Source organism: Gobius niger, assembly GCF_951799975.1.
Source record: "Gobius niger genome assembly, chromosome: 2".
NCBI classification, from domain to species: domain Eukaryota; kingdom Metazoa; phylum Chordata; class Actinopteri; order Gobiiformes; family Gobiidae; genus Gobius; species Gobius niger.
The window spans coordinates 3,853,732-3,868,366 of record NC_136853.1 but is presented as its reverse complement, the minus strand read 5'-3'; the positions used below and the strand labels follow the sequence as shown (position 1 = coordinate 3,868,366).

The following is a 14,635-nucleotide window of genomic DNA, read 5'->3' as shown; positions in this document are numbered from 1 at the left end:
AGGTAAGAGCGAACCTCAGCGTGTAAAAACCGTGTCCTGTTGCTTTAATGTTGACGAACAGATGCTGCTCTGAATCATTTACGCACAAGTTTGAACACATTTCTGTTGCAAAATTCGTGCTCAATGATTCTGTGAAGAAATCATGTAAAGTTTAGCTCCATTTATCCTGCAGTCTGAGTGTTTCCAACAGAAATAATATCTTTAAACACAGAGAAATGCAAATGAAAGGTTCATTCATGACGGATAAAACAATATAAATATAATATAAATGAGCTGGACTTTGTGTTTTCTTTATCTGAAAGATCTGCAGACCCTTTAAGTTTCTGTTCAATCATCGTCCACAACATTTGAAAAGCTTATTTATCTGTGACAGTTTGGTTGTAGTGTCACCATCTCTTCCTCACACACTTCCACATTCACTGAGGAACTGCCTGTTACGTAACGTGTCTGCGCTGCGCTGTGTTACACCGCCCTCTGCTGGTCGGACTGTGCGGTTACTGCTCTGGAGCTTCTCCTGTGTCTGTGTTGGTTTCACAGAGGAAGTGGCTGAAGATTTCTCTCACTTCTTTTCTCATGTTTCCCCTGAAGTGGAGCCCGTATGTCGCAGTTATTCTCGATCGTCCACATTTTACTTCATTCCTTTGTCTCATTTTATTGTTTGAAAATCTTTAGACGAGATCATTTGAAAGCTAAGACCTACAAAACTGATCTAAATGGAGCTTTTTCCTCGCAAGACCATTTTTTTTGTCGCTCTTTTGATTTTTTGTGAATTTTTTTAACTCATATTTTTGCAACAAAGAGATGCAAAACTTAATAGAATAGAATAGAATTTTATTGTCTACCGAGGTAGAAATTCATCTTTGGCTCAGCGACACACAGAAATACAAGACTGTGGACCATGCAAACATGCCCAACAGAAAGATAAAACAAAAACACATGTATAAGAACAGTTCATTTCTGTGGCAGTTGTATTCAGGACGCTGCTTCATTCAGGATTCCCACAGCAGAAGATTTCTTAAACACAGCCTTTTTAGGCAGTGGGACTCTGTGTCGCCTCCTAGAGTTCAGAAGCTCAAACTGAGGGTTCAGAGGGTGAGCCAATAATGGAAAGCTGCAGACCCGGAGCCGAGACAAATCTACCGTGAAAAGCGAATCCACCGTGATAGTGCGCCCTCTGCAGGTATAGACAGATATACGACGGTATTTAACTTGGGATTATTTTGTGTAATTTAGAATGTGTTGACCTGTAACTGAGTTTAGGCTACATGTAGTATTATTTGGGTTATTTTATGAAATTAAAACTGTATGTTTTACTCCTTTCATTGTATTTTGTAGGACAGAGCCTTCATTTGTTCAACAAGGGACAGAGACAATATTTTGGAACTAAATTACATTTTTATTGTGGTAACGGCCAGTGCTGTGATCAGTAAAGAAAGGAGAGAAGTCATTGGGTTAATAATGTTAAGCTTGCAGATGCAATAACACAGTAAAAAACAACATTTGTACCGTCAGGGTCTTCCCTGTTTCCTAAATTCAGCAGCATCTTTCTGTCAACTTCACTAAAACAAAAGATCAACACGGATGTCATTATTGTGTCAAAATCAAATGTTGTAATTCTGGGCTAATAATGACAATAATAATAATACTACGGTCAAAACTAGTCTGGAATGACATATACACGCAACAATGTGCCATTAATAATGGTGCAATAACTTTTTAAAAACATTTTATTTGTCCTTTGTTTATCCAGGATACAACTCGTTGAGATTATAAATCTCAAGTGTGTCCTGGCCAAGATTCTTTAAAATTAAAATATGAAATAATTTGCCACAGAAAGTAAATCTTAGCTTTATCAAACAACAGAAGCATCTACGATTTCAAAATTGGTTCGTAAGAAATCAAAAAATGAAATAACTCTGTTAAAGTTCGTTGAGTTGATCAAATCAATCTTCCCAAGACCTAATCCCGTCGTATATCCGTCTTTACCAGGAGAGGGCGCACTATCACGGTGCATTCGCTTCACGGTATTTCTGTCTCGGCACCGGGTCTGCAGCTTTCCCCTACTCGGGTGAGCAGAGTCAGAGGCAACAGCTCGAGCCTTTGTCAGTGTCCTTTCCTTGTGCAGCTCAGTCAAAGGTCTCTGAGGTCTTCCCACAATCTTGGAGCCCATCGACCCCACCCTGTTTAGTGTGTGTTTTGTTCTCCATGCAGTGAGGTGGAACGTTAAAACACTGTCAACTCTTGATTTGTACACAGATTCTAGAATTTGTGGACTGACCCCAACACTGCTGAGAACACCTCCTCAGCAGTGCTTTGGAAGTTGATCTGGGCGTCTATAACAAAGATCAACTTAAAACATAATTTACTAATGAAGACCAGTTGTCCTTTGCATTGTTGCTGTTATTTGATCCATGTGATGCACTTCTTTTAGTTTATTTTCCCATCGGGTGACTGTGGGAGGCTGAGGTTTGGGCGAGGAACGTCTGCTCGCAGCCAATCATTGGAGGCGGAAGCCGTCGCCGCCACGCACTCATCCAAAACATTAAAGATGGCGGCGCGGTGATCAATACACTGTTTTCTTCTGCTCTTTCATGTGTTTAAATCATTTGGAAAATATTAAATCCCTAAAACCGGAGCAAGAAACAGCATTGGAAGAGTTTTTAGAAAGGCTTCCTGCCGCTTGTTACTGCGACGTATCCAGCCTTGCTCTGATTGGTTGATGCCATCTGTCAATCACACCCACCAGGAAATCGTTGAGATCCTGCTGCTCCCAGACTGAAAAAGAGATTCTTAATCTCAGTGGGACTATCCTGGTTAAATAAAGGTCAATAATAATAATAATATGTCTTTGAAATATCTATGAAAAGTCAGTTTATAAACCGTCTATTCACTTCAAAGTATTTGAACAAAGTATTTGAACAGAGATGAACAGAGTATTTGATACTCTGTGCATCCCTAGTCCCTAATGTCTTCCTAATATTTCCTTAGTTTTGGACCGTCCCGTGATCCGTGAGTGAGCATCGGTCTGCAGCTCCTCCAACCTGGATGTGACAAAGGGAGTTCTAAAAGAAGTCAATTGAATTTTACACTCGGACTCTCGATGTTTTTGTGGCATTTTTATCAGGTTTTTTGTTTCTCTTGTGTCAGTTTTTCTTCCTGTTTTTGTCTCGTTTTTGACACTTTTAGATTTGGGTAAAGCCGAGCTGGAGTAAATGTGCTCAGGTTCAGGTGGGGCTGAAAGGTTAAAGATTTGAGTGAGGTCTAAAGTGGCATCGAAAAGCCTTTACACAGAGTTATGCTTTCAGTTTGTGGAGGGAAGATCTCACTGTCCACCACTAGAGGGCGGAAGACAATCAGTGTAGATCTGCCCCTCACAGCCTGTTAGGAATTACATTTTCTTTTCTTTCTTTCTTTTCTTTCTTTTTCTTTCTTTCTTTTCTTTCTTTTTCTTTTCTTTCTTTTCTTTCTTTTTTTCTTTCTTTCTTTCTTTCTTTTTTTTTTTTTTTTTTCTTTTCTTTCTTTTCTTTCTTTTTTTCTTTCTTTTCTTTTTTTTCTTTCTTTTCTTCCTTTCTTTTCTTTCTTTTCTTTCTTTTTTTCTTTTCTTTTTTTTCTTTCTTTTCTTTTCTTTCTTTCTTTTTTTCTTTCTTTTCTTTTTTTTCTTTCTTTTCTTCCTTTCTTTTCTTTTCTTTCTTTCTTTTTTTTCTTTCTTTTCTTTTTTTTTTTTTTTTTTTCTTTTCTTTCTTTTTTTTCTTTCTTTTCTTTCTTTTCTTCCTTTTCCTTTTCTTTCTTTTCTTTCTTTTCTTTTCTTTCTTTCTTTTCTTTTTTATCTTTTCTTTTCTTTTCCTTTCCTAAAGTCCAGATGGCTGCTCTTTCAAAGCTCCATCCCAGTCCTTGAGTTTGCACATCTCTGTTTGTTCATCTGCAGACATGTCCTCTCACACTCCTCTCCTTTGATGAACAGAATATCGCTCTTCGTCTGTTGTTTTGAGACAAATCCGTGCTTCGTCTCCGTCCATCCTCTGATTTGTTCCTTACCTTTGTTTTCATGTTGCAGACAGTGTATATTTGGTAGTACATGGATCCACAGACCTGCCAATGCTTTTGAATCGCTATGTTATTGCTGCTAATCCCATGATGCTTTGCTGTCACTGTCCTGAACTCTACTGCAGTAATATTTGACCAGCTGTATCTGTACTTTAACTCAAGTACTGTGACCTCCGCTGTGATTCTTTTTGTTCTCATTCCCATTGTTATATTTCCCCTTAAGCTGATTCATCTCACTGATTTACTATAATTAGACTGGCCTTTATAGTAATGTCTGTAATTGTGTTGATTGTCCTGCACTCGACTCGATTCTCTTCACCTTGTTGACTTTAAACAGCTAATTACTTGAGTGGTTACAGGGGCTACAGGCTGTAATTAGATTATTCTGCTCGCTCTCTTCCATGGAGGTGCATCAGACCCCACAAAGAGCAGGAACTCGGGCCCTTCTAACCCAAATCGATCAAAGGGAAACACTATTTCTAGTTATTTCGAGACTCTTTGATCATTGTGACTGACTTCAAATCATTCACTTCTATTTACACGACATGACCAATATGCACTGAACATGTGACAGCGATACAGTGAACGCTAAACCACTGAACCCTGGGAATGAATGGAAAAAACAAAGATAATACGGCGAAACAACACGACTGAAAAACAGATGCTTCATAGAAATGACCTGATCCTGCAAAACTCAATTTTTTCAGTTTTCAGGTTTTGGGCCAAATTGGTCTCTGAACATACAAACTTTCACCCGGAAACAGAAAATATGCCTAATCTTCACAATAACATGTTTCAATATTGCGCTGATTCAATGTTTGCCCATAGACTTATATGGGACAATGCAATTTCAAGGGCCTTTTTCTCAAAACACATTTTTCTGTCATTGTGGCGACACTATGTCCACGTCAGGAGCACATAAAGACACATTTTCCCGCCTTGGACTGAACAATATTTGGATGATTTTTTCAGAGGGATTTTTTATTATTTAATCTCTAGCCCCATTTATTGAGTTTTGAATGTCAAAAAATAAGGGGGGAAATTAAATTTTTACAAATTTTTCCACTAAAACACAGCTTATTTTAAAACTAAACAAGAAATCCAAAATCCCCTCTGAAAAAGTGTTGGTAACTCATTCATCAATAAAATGAAACCATACATTTGAATGTCGCTCTATCCATTATTCAGATTTCGTCGCCGAAAAGATGGGAAATTTGGGGCATTTTTAGGCATAAAACACCTTGTTCTTATATGAAAAGATAAAATGACAGAAAACTTATTTATGCCAGTGATCTACAGCAAAAGTTTCAAATTGATATCTGTAAATATACATTTTTTCCCTATTCACCTGCAGTGTCTCGCCTTAATAAACCAACGAACACTGTGGCCTTCACAAAACTCGTTCTTAGCTGAAAACGTTCCTCTAAGAACAAACCCTAAGAACACTCAGGAGGACTCTTATCAAACCTCCAGCTCTGTTCACGATCTGCTCCTGACAACATCTTCATCATAAATGCCCTTATAGAGAAAACAGGTGAAGATGCTGCGGCCAAACTGAACCTGCAGCTACAGCAGCAAAAACAAACGTCACAACATCCCCTCACAACAGCTGCAAACATCTGCAAAGGAGACGCAAACAATTGTGATGTTTGAAGAATGTCAGAAGCTCATGTTTGTTTGACCGCGAGGCTAAAAGGCCACGACGTCACAGAGTGAAGCGCGAACAACTTAATATGTACAGAAAGACATGAGTAAACCATGAGTAAAAAACGGATCAAACTTACAGTTCAACAAACCCACATGGTCCAAACAGTGATGATAGTTTCCTCTTGAAGGTAAACTCTTCATCCCCGTGTGAGTCCTGGTCTCTGAGGCTCCTCACGGGTTTCTGTTTTACCTTTAGTCGAGTTAAAGCGACTTTGTAGCTGATTTTAGTGTTTCCCTGGGATTGACCTGACAGGCGCTGCTGCTTTTTCCAAAATGCAACAGGACTGACCAATATGTGGCGTTCACGATGTAAAATGTGATGATGTCATAATGTCAGGTGGAGGGCGGGGCCAATGCAACTCTATAGGAGAAATACAGTTTTTTTGTAATAAATCTCCAAAACGAAAATGTACAAATGTTTTTCCTCTTCAGTATTTGATCTGATAGGATTCACAAACCTGTGACATTATTTTTATGTCTGAAAGTCCTTTCTATTGGACAACATCACGCTCATGTTTTCGCATATTGTCACCACTTTTTGATGTTTTTTGGAGAAAATAATTGTACATTAGTTCATATGTGCTGACAGTGGAGATAATGAACTTTGTGACAGTTTTTGTTTCATGTGGATTCCTCCAGTAATGACTGAGATATGAGCCAAAAAACAAAGGCATAAAAATATGTATTTTGTCAGTGACCACAGTTACCATAGTTACCGTCAGTTGCTCCACCTCCATGTTGAACTATGGGCTCTTATTATCGCGATCATCGTGATCGACCTTTATAAAAATCCCAATTAGATTAAAATCCTTATTGCTGCTAACACTTTCGAATGTTGCCGTTCACAAATAATGAAGCTTTAAATCCGCTGCATGAATGTCATCTGATGAAGTGGAACGTGGGTCTCGATCCTGTGGCCTTGTGTTCCCTCAGCGTGTGCTTTACTCGAGGAGCTAACCGGGCGGAGCGTCGCTTTGCCAAAGGTTCAGGAGGGTCGTTGAACGTGTGACGTGGTTGGTTATTATTAGTTTTGGATTCATGTTTGGTCATTCATGCCTTTCTGCGTGGCACCTTTTATGGTGAATAATGGGCGGGGCATATGCTAATTAGTCCTCACACGCTTTCATGTTGGGATTCACAAACTGGAGAGCACAGTTTCGAAGGATTTTCCCGGATTTTCAGAAGTTTCTTAAGATGTTCGTGAATGAGGCCCTTTGAGTGTTTCAAAGTCTTGCTCGTGGTTTTGCATCAGTGGGGGTTACAAGATGGCCGCCAAACCAATAGATCAATATAAGTGTTCCCAAATCCTCGTGACCCCCTCAACCAATATGTTTGTTTTCTTCCTAGACCTCACATCCACAGGCAGCTTCTGCACTGTGCTGATCACTGGGATGAAATCGCTGCCCCGCTGTTGGGCTAAGTCGCTCTCGGAGAACTTTTGAATCTCTCACAAAGAATAAAGGATGAGAGCGGCACTTCCAAACCGCTTTGAACTCTTCGCTTCGTCAGTTTTTTTCCACACTGTGCCTTGGCTGCAGTCAGTACAAGGAGTGTTGTAGGAGACGGTCGATACTGATGAAATATAAAGCAAGAGAGAGAAGTAATGGGCAGCCGCACTCTGCAGGATGCTGGTCGGATACCAAGATGAGACTTGCATTGATTGAGTGAAGTGAAAAGTTTAAAGGAGACGTAACATGCAAAATAATCTATTGAGCTTCAAATGTTATGACTTTGTTCCTTGTAAAAGACAGACCTGGATTATTTTGGTACATTCACAGTTTATTATACGTTTTTGTTGCGTTTTAGTCACATTTTTGTCTCTCTTCTATAGGGCTGGGTATTGTTCGTTTTTATTCCCGATACCACTACTTTAACGATACCTGCTTATCGGTGCCGGTGCCCTAACGGTACTTTTTTGGATACCTATGTTATTTTAATTGAGTTAAAATGATGTGTATAAAAAGTATTGTTCAGAGGAAAGTCCTAAAACAGCACAAGAGAAAGAACACAGGAGCAGCAGCGTCACCTGTAACTTTATGTTTTGAGCAGAATTCACACTGAAGCAGCAACAAAAAGAGAAAAAGGACATTTTCCCCTCCTGAGCTGCAGAGACAGATCCACATCAGGACCGTTTACTAAAGATAAACTTTTAGAAACTCACTGAGTTGATCCACAAAGTGAAAACTTTACACATGCCAGAGATCTGTTACACAGTGAGAGCGCTCACTCTGTCACTGATCATTTACCAGAACTGTTCCAGAAATGGCTGATGCAGAGTGAGCGCTCACTTTATCCACAAACAGTCTTTGATCTGGAGTTTAGTAACAACAGCAGTAACTTCAGGCTCTGTGTGGCTAAAGATAAAGCTGATGTGTTTGTTGTTGTCACTGCTTTATCTTTGTCTAAGAGTCTAGTTTCTTTCTTTCATTCAGTCCTGGTTTAGTCCTGGCTCAGACGCGGCTCTGCCATCTATGATAACGACTGATATAATGTGTTTGTAAGTCATAGCTTTGCTTTGCTTTAAAGGGGGGGTTTATGCAAAATTGACTTTTTCAAGCTTTCCATCATGTCATTCTGTCATTCCCTCATTAAAAACATGCCTGAAGTGTTGCCTTGGCACATTCACGTATTTCTGAGTAATCTGTAAAAACTCTGATGGCGGCCATTTTAGGGATAGCTTTGCCTGAGTCCTCCTAGGAACGCCCCCACCTCCTGGAGACGCCTCCGAGCTTTCGTCACCAGCCGAGTAACCAACCACTGCTCCTCAGCAGAACCCCCTCCCCACTGATGCCACAGACAGCGTGTGGAGGGGGCGTGTCTAAAGGCTCAGAGGTTCTTAAAGAGACAGAGGCCTATTTCAAGACATTCACTACAGCCATTTTGAGAGAGACATTTTATACAAGGCAGTTATTCTAATTTACTGCATTTACAGACCAACAGAAGGTTTGGTCATCATTGCAGTGTGATATAGACCAGTGGTTCTCAACCTTTTGGAGCCGCGACCCCCATTATAACAGGTAAAGGGGTTCGTGACCCCCTGCCCGGGTTTTACCGTGAAAAATAGGAACATTAGCCTATATAATTCTTAAAAAACAAAGAAAAAAACAAATGGCTGACATAAAATTCATCAAACTATGATCAAATAATGGTACTCTGGTAAAGTAGCAAACACATGGTACAATAAAACATTTGACTATATGCTAATGAAAATATGTATATTTTATCTAAATGATCTGGCGACCCCCCAAATTTGTCTCGCGACCCCCTTGGGGGTCCCGACCCCCAGGTTGAGAACCACTGATATAGACTGGTGCTATGTGATTGAAAAAAGCAGAATACCCCCTCTTTAAGAAAACATCTGCATTTGTGCTGAAGCTGCTCATGAGTTCAGGCTTTTTTAGACTCACTGTGGATCATTTATTGACGTCTGGAGAGAAAAAGTACCAAAAATTAGCACAGAAAAAAAAGTTTGTAAACACTTTTTTTTAATGAAATTCTTTGGATCCTCAAACATGTTGAAAACTTATTTCAAAAGACGACAATCTGAAGCTCATGGAGAAAATGCCAAGAATTAAGGGCGGCCATTTTGAAGAATTTAGAATATAAAACATGTATGAAGTTATTTCACCTGTTTTTGTTTCCTTCATAATCCCATATGTTCATTCATAGTTTAACGCCTTCGTATCGTAGTGTGTTAATTATGCTGAAAATAAAGAAAAACTAAGACATAAAAGCGTCTCCAAACCTTTGTCCTGGACTGTAGGTGCCGTGACCCGGCCCGACTCGATTCGTTGCATCTTCATCTTTGTTTTCATCTCGTTTTTGTTGCTAATTGGACACTTTGTTTCAAGAAGCTTTCAGATTTGAGTAAAGACAAACCAGCCAGAGAATGTGCTTGTATGTGTGGGGGTTAAAGGTTAAGCTCTGCTCTTAAGCCTCTTATGATACAGTTCAATACAACACAATACAGCTGTAATGACTGTATCGACTTCCATATGGCCTCGCACTGTAGCAAAGGTAAGAGCAGGAGAGCAGGTGGGGTCACCGCGGAGTTAAGCTCCAGGGATTAGTCCTCTCAGTCGCAGTTAGACGCTCAACAGGGGCGGGGTTTATGTGATTCTAGCCAATCAGACGCCAGCACTGAAGACCTCTTGCTAATAGGGAGGAAATCCAAGAAAGACAGAGACAAGTACACAACAGATAATGTGGAAATCTATGAAGTTAAACGGGATGGGATGGATTTAACTCCTGCTCCGAGACATGGGGGTTGCTTTGACGTCCCAAACTGTGGCGGATCAGGAATTCTTTGCTGTGGATTGATCAATTATGCAGCCACTTATTGACCTTGGGTAGGTAAACATGGAGAATAAGGAGAAGGAAGAGAAGGGAGAGAAGGGAGAGAAGGAAGGTATGTATTGTCATTGTGAGTGATGGTGTAGACATCCGTGTTTCCCACAGATTAGACGGAGACTATGGTGGTGCAGCCTCTGTGGAAACTGATTTTACTTTATATCCAAACAACTCGATCTAGTGACGTCCCGCTCCCAGGGAAGTCAGGTCTGTGGAGAGACACGCAGCTCACTTTTTGGAAAGTATAGTCACTTTAATGTCCCAAAAAAGCAGAGTGAAGCGATCAGATCAGCCTGGAGCTGTGGATATAGTGGATTCACAAACCTTTCGGCATATTCGTCTCATGGTTTAACCTCTTTACTCCCGCCTGAACCGGTCACTTTTTTGTCAATTTTTTGTCTTTTTTTGTCACATTTTTGTCATGTTTTCGTCAGTTTTTTGTCTTTTTTTTGTTGTTTTTTCATCATTTTTTTGTCTCATTTTTAATCTTTTTGTCACATTTTTGTCAGTTTTTTGGTCTTTTTTTGTCACATTTTTTTCTTTTTTTGTCACATTTTTGTCATTTTTTCGTCACTTTTTTGTCTTTTTTTCGTCACTTTTTTGTCACTTTTATTGTAATTTTTTGTAATTTTTTGTCTGTTTTTTGTCATTTTTTTGTCTTTCTTTTGTCATATTTTTGTCGTTTTTGTGTCATTTTTTCGTCATTTTTTCGTCACTTTTTTTGTCACATCTTCTTCATTGTTTTCATCTCAGTTCTGTCGCTATTTTCACACCTTTTTTCCCAGAAGCTTTTGGATTGGGGTAAAACCAAACTGGAGAAAATGTGCTCGGTTCAGGTGGGAGTTAAGGGGTTAAAGTCCTTTCATCTCACCGGCATCAAGCGCATCATTTTGAATATTATCTCCACTTTTGGACGCCTTTATGAGCCCTTGATTTTAGTCCATGCGCTGAGAGAGAAGACGTTGTTAAACTATAGGCTGTTATCGTAGTGTGATCGATCGTAGGAAATTAAACATTATTTTCCCGTCCCAAATGTCCACAGTGTGTTCAGTGACCGCCATAGTCTCCTGCTGATCGGAAACACTGAATCAGATCTGAACATGGGCTCTTCGGCGGACAGAAGGGAGACCTCGGTGTGTGGGTGGTGTTTATAGAGCAAACTGGCCTTGGGTTAATCCAGACGTTCATGGCTGGATCGGAGTTCACGTGTAGCTCAGGCGGTTTGTTGTGAGACCACAGGATTAATTGTGTTTTTGTTTTGGCAGTTTCAGAGTCAGAACCCTTTTTTTTTTACGGTAATGTTTGTGGTTTAAGAAAGGCACAACTGCAACAAACGCACTCATCTGGAGACTAGTTGGAGACTTGAGCTGGTCTCGGGGACGTCTCCTGAAGATAAGGAGAGTCTCCAGGTAGTCTCGGGGACTTTTCCAAGTGTCCTGTGACTGATGTTTTCATTTTCATTTCATTCTCATTTCATGTATTCATTTATTTGAATGGGACAGTGCATATTAATGAACAGACAACTAGTGCTGTAAATATGCCGGATTTAGCTCGAGGCTGATTTCCATCCGCAGTCCCATGACTGATGATAATTTTCAGCGCAGGTGTCGGTGCCTTTGCAATGAACCAAGGATCATAACATCAGCTCGACAGATGCAGGTTTTTCTAAGGCCCATGCGGATTTGCTCGGCCGACTATAATCCTGTACAAACATAAACACTTACTTTATTACTTTAGGTGATTCAATCATAGTTTCCGTTAGCATTAGCATACTGCCGTTAGCATTAGCATACTTTTGCTCTGTGCTTCAAAATGGCATACAGCATGTCCATACTGACTGAGGTTTAGTGAAACTTGTGTTTAAAGAGTGGGTATTCTGCTTTTTTCACTCACATAGCACCAGTCTATATCTCACTACAATGATGACAAACCTTCTGTTGGTCTGTAAATACAGTAAATTAGAATTACTGCCTTGTATAAAATGTCTCTCTCAAGATGGCTGTAGTGAATGTCTTGAAATAGGCCTCTGTCTCTTTAAGAACCTCTGAGCCTTTAGACACGCCCCCTCCACACGCGGAGGAGCAGTGGTTGGTTACTCGGCTGGTGACGAAAGCTCGGAGGCGTCTCCAGGAGGTGGGGGCGTTCCTAGGAGGACTCAGGCAAACCTATCCCTAAAATGGCCGCCATCAGAGTTTTTACAGATTACTCAAAAATACGTGAATGTGCCAAGGCAACACTTCAGGCATGTTTTTAATGAGGGAGTGACAGAATAACATGATGTAGTTCATGATGTAGCTCAGTCTCTGAGCTGTAACGACTGGACCTAACGAGACAAAGGACAGAAGCCCTTTATGTTTATTGCAAACTGGTTCTATCTCCGCCTGCACAGCTGATGGTTGCTGTGTGCAGTGTAACGCTGCCCCGAGGCCGGGAGTCAGAGAAAGCCTGTTTGTCGGAGCTAATCCGGTCTTTAAACGGTCATCCCTGTGTCAGTGCTGTGTTTGGTCATGTGACTCACTGTCTGCACCACACGGTTCACGTCAGGTTGATATCTTTAATACCATGCAGATCATCAGTGTGAACTTCCCTCAGCCTTCTGACTTCAGTGAACGCTGTGGTTGAAAGTCTGTCCGTTTGTTTACGTCCGGCGGTGGCTGTAAGTCACCTGCTCATTCTGCTGTAACTCGATCTGGGATCAGTCGGGAAAAAACACCTCCGGCAGCGACCGCACAATCACCGGGTTTGTCTGGCTCACACAGGCACATGACCGGCCCTGGCGATGCAGGAGGAAGTGTTCAGAGAGTATTCTTCTGCTCGATACGACCTTCCACCATCACCACTTTGGGATAGTCCAGCTTCTCCTTCTCCTTAAACAGAGAGCTCCATCTGTATCTGCTATTTTAGCCATTCCAAAGTAAAGTATAGGCATTTATATGATATATTGTACCTCTACCACTATGAAGCACTCATTTATGTGATAAATATAAGTATTTTCTGGAGGTATTTTTCAAACCCAGAAGACAAGACGCTTCGATTCAGTTAACTCCGCCCCCTCTCCCCGAGCTAATCCGCCCATGCATTATTAGCAGTAAAGAAATATATATATCACAGAAATACGTGAAGTTAGGAGTTGACATTTGCAACACAGTTTCATAAATGACCAACACACAAGCTAACACACACGCTAACACACACGCTAACACACACGCTAACACACACGCTAACACACACGCTAACACACACAAGCTAACACACACTCTAAACACATGTTTCGACTCACCACCGCTCTGTCCGCTCCATCATCGTTGTTTATAAAAGTGAATCCACTTTGATTCTGGTCAAGATTCACCAAAAATCCATCAGAGACAGTCACAGAAAAACACTGTTTTGGTGAAAGTCGCCGAATCCCAGAAAGAAATTCCAACTCCTGGCGAGTGGCCTCTTCTTTAGGAAGGTTGAATAAAGTTCTGTCCTCCCAAACCCAAACGCGCATTTTCACCATGACTTTAGGTAAGAAGAAAAGAACAGGCGTCTCCAGAGTAGCAGTGTTAATTTTGACAACATATTTTATTTTAGTTTTAGTCTTAGTCTTTTGACTAAAATGTAATTTAATTTTAGTCAAGATTTAGTCAGAAAAAACTTTTCAGTTTCAGTCGACTAAAATTACATGTCAATTTAGTCGACTAAAATGAAGACTAATTTAGTCGACTTATATTTATAATATTCATTTTAATCATATTTAATCGTGGTCCTCGACATCATGGAGCTTCTCCAACATGAATAAAGCTCAGACCTGTTCATTTGGCAGAGAATTTAAATGATCTGAGGCTCTTTCAGACGGTCAATAGAAGTTTGGATGATTTTAGTCTCTTCTTTTCATTTTTATTTAGTCTTATTTTAGTCGACTAAAATATCTGGACATTTTAGTCATAGTTTTAGTCTCATGAGAAAGTTTTGATTTAGTTTTAGTCCAATATTAGTCGTCAAAAATATCACTTTGACTAAAATTAAGACTAAATATTTTAGTTGACGAAATAAACACTGCAGAGTAGGTTAGAAAGAGCTCCTTCTTCACAACTTTCGGTGCAAACACGACATCTGGAGCAGCTGCTCAGAGCAGGATTCAGGAGAAATGCTCAGAATTGTGTGAATGAAGCCAAAAAACTCTCTGGGGTGTTTTTGACAAGGAAATAACATAACTACATGGCTAAAAGCTCAAAACAGTCGATTTTTCATGATATAGGACCTTTAAATGATCTTGATCCGAATCCAGGCCCGATGGCTCAGATAGTCCGGTTCGTTTGAGGTGGACTCTGATCCGGGCCAAAGAAGCGAACCCTGGTCCGGCTGAAAGTGTAGGTCTTGGTCAGGTTTAGACGAACTCTGAATCGAAGCATTCGATTTGAGAAGCGACTGAGCCAGAAAGTAGAACAAAAACAGGAAACAAACTCACTGCAGAGCTTCGTGCGTTTGCTTCAACCAAGCAGACGAGTAACGCAAACACAGAACAGCGTTGGCGACGGGTTCTGAAATG

General features: G+C 40.4%; 1 protein-coding gene across 2 annotated transcripts in view; it reads left to right on the top strand.

The window, feature by feature from the left end:
• The window catches only part of osbpl8 (oxysterol binding protein-like 8), a 150,063-nt gene that overhangs the window by 75,140 nt on the left and 60,288 nt on the right, over positions 1–14,635 (top strand). The gene's annotated exons all lie outside the window — the stretch shown is intronic.